Source organism: Scylla paramamosain, unplaced genomic scaffold, assembly GCF_035594125.1.
Source record: "Scylla paramamosain isolate STU-SP2022 unplaced genomic scaffold, ASM3559412v1 Contig65, whole genome shotgun sequence".
Classification (NCBI taxonomy): Eukaryota; Metazoa; Arthropoda; class Malacostraca; order Decapoda; family Portunidae; genus Scylla; species Scylla paramamosain.
This window is the reverse complement of record NW_026973730.1, coordinates 135,001-137,251: the sequence shown is the minus strand read 5'-3', so window position 1 is coordinate 137,251 and position 2,251 is coordinate 135,001. Positions and strand designations below refer to the sequence as shown.

Genomic DNA, 2,251 nt, shown 5'->3' with positions numbered 1-2,251 from the left:
TTAAGGGTGTATGGGTGTGTGTATGGCTTTGTATAGTATAATTATATATGTGTGTGTATGTGTGTGTGTGTGTGTGTGTGTGTACAGGCCTTCTCTAGTGCCACAGTGCCATAAGTGCCATGGTGCCAATAGAACCGTATATTTCTTAATTTTCCTCCGTCTTGGGGCTGTTAAGGGTGTATGGGTGTGTGTGTATGGCTTAGTATAGTGTATATGTGTGTGTGTGTGTATGAGTAGGGTGTCTTGTACAGTGCCAGTGGTCTGAAAATGTAAAATCGGGTTTGCAGACATTGCTTGCCTTGGAGACTGTACAATATTTCCCTTCGCTGTTTTAGAGGTGCTGGTGGTTCGTGTATGGGTGTGTGCAGGTGTGTATTAGGTGTATAAGGTGTGTGAGTGCGTACAGTGCCACATAGAGCCTTACAGTGCCAGACCAGGGGAGTTAAACAAATCTGGCATCTTCCTAGCTGACGTCATGGCGCGCGCAGCTACTCGGTTCATTTCAGTGATCGAAAAGTAATAGGGAATCTTGTCTCCCAGCCTGCAGCCTGCCCTAGCCTGACCCGCCAGACATGTGCCCCAGGCCTTCCCCTAGCCTGTAGAGCCATGTAAGCCTGCAGGTCAAGGTCAGGTCAAACGCAACAGGCCGTAACGTGAAAAATGAAGAGATTTAGGAAGACTGTGTTTGATGGGCTCAGGTCCTCCGTGCACCCCACCAACAAGCAAGAGGTTGAGGAAATACAAATTTTTGAGACTCTGCAAGCTGATGCCTTCCAGATCGCGAAGGTAATAGTCACATCTGCTCACCCTGCACGTATCAGCCTGATAGTCCAAGATAGTAGTGAGATAGGATGACATTAGTGGTTCTTCAATGTCCGCTTCCCTCTCCCTCTCTCTCTCTCTCCCTTCGCTGCCTGTCACCAACTTGGCCCTCTCTTCATTCGTTTTTTTTCAGTTTTCTTATCTCCTGCGCTTATTGTTACCGCCATACTGCGTGTATAGATAGTTTATACACCCATACATCTGCCATGAATGTATTACCGTGATAGTCCAAGCTGTCAGTGAGATAGTCTGATAGTACGTGTTTGGGACTCCTCTCCTCATCATCCGACCCCAAACATCCGCCTTGTCGCTAACATTTTTGCTTATTTCTTCCCTGCTACGCTTATTTATACATCTATACTGCGTCCATACATAGATTATACATAGATACATGTACCCTGACTTTCTGTGCATGTAAAAATGTGTCTATAATAGGAAAAATAACAAGATAATCTTTCCATATTTTTCCTTCCTTTCCCCGCCTCCTCCCCAAAACATCGGTGCCATTCATTTTTTCCTTGTTTCTCCTCATTCACGCCCATCCGCACGCCCACACGACGCCCATAGGTGGATTATTCATTTATACATCTACTATTCACATGCCAGCCCGATAGTCCTAGTCTGTAGTTAAATAAGATAGTTTGTGTTAGTCAGCGTCACCTGTGCTTGCCTCTCCATCCTCCCCCCCCCCTCTCTCTGTGATCCCAGACTGACAATATTAACCTTTATGCTAATTTCTCTTCTCCTACGCTTATTTATACGCCCATATACTGACCATACATAGTTCATACATACATACATTTACTATTCATGTCTCAGTTTAATAGTCTAAGCCTGTCAAGAAATAGTATTGGTTAGATCGTGTCATCTCCGTCCTCTCATCAGGCGGACTCTCGTTATAATTTTTGCTAGTTTCTCCTCATCAGCGCTTATCCATAGTTCCATACCGCGTCCATATATAGGTTATATATCCATACATCTACCCTCTATCCCACTACCTGTAGATATTTAGCAGTAGTGAGAAAAATGCAAGTTAACTCTGCCCACTTCACCCTGCCAAAACATTGCTTTCAAATTTGCTTTTTTTTTATTTTTTTTTTTAATTTCTCCGTACATAAGGGGAATGACATGTCCTATAGAATACCCATACATAGAAAATGCATGTATATATTTGTCATGTGTCTCTGTATATATAGATTTGTACCTGTAATGATAAAAGTATGAATGTATGCTTTGGGTCTAGGAGGTGAATGAATCTTCAGTTTGTTTTCTTAATTTCTTGATGTCACTGTACCACACCACTGTACCCTATGGTGCTAATGGTGCAGGAAGGCCTTGTCTACCTTCACCATAAGCCACTGTACCATGCGTTACTGTACCTTGAAACTGTACCCAAAAAAATTAACCTAACTGGCCTTCACTTGAAAAA

At 43.2% G+C, this 2,251-nt stretch overlaps 1 protein-coding gene across 1 annotated transcript in view; it reads left to right on the top strand.

The window, feature by feature from the left end:
* The first annotated feature begins 323 nt into the window (after positions 1-323).
* Positions 324-2,251, top strand: part of LOC135098456 (large neutral amino acids transporter small subunit 2-like) — an 18,457-nt gene continuing 16,529 nt past the window's right edge. The window contains 1 exon segment of the mRNA XM_064000838.1: positions 324-786. The gene's annotated coding sequence lies outside the window, so the exon portion shown is untranslated.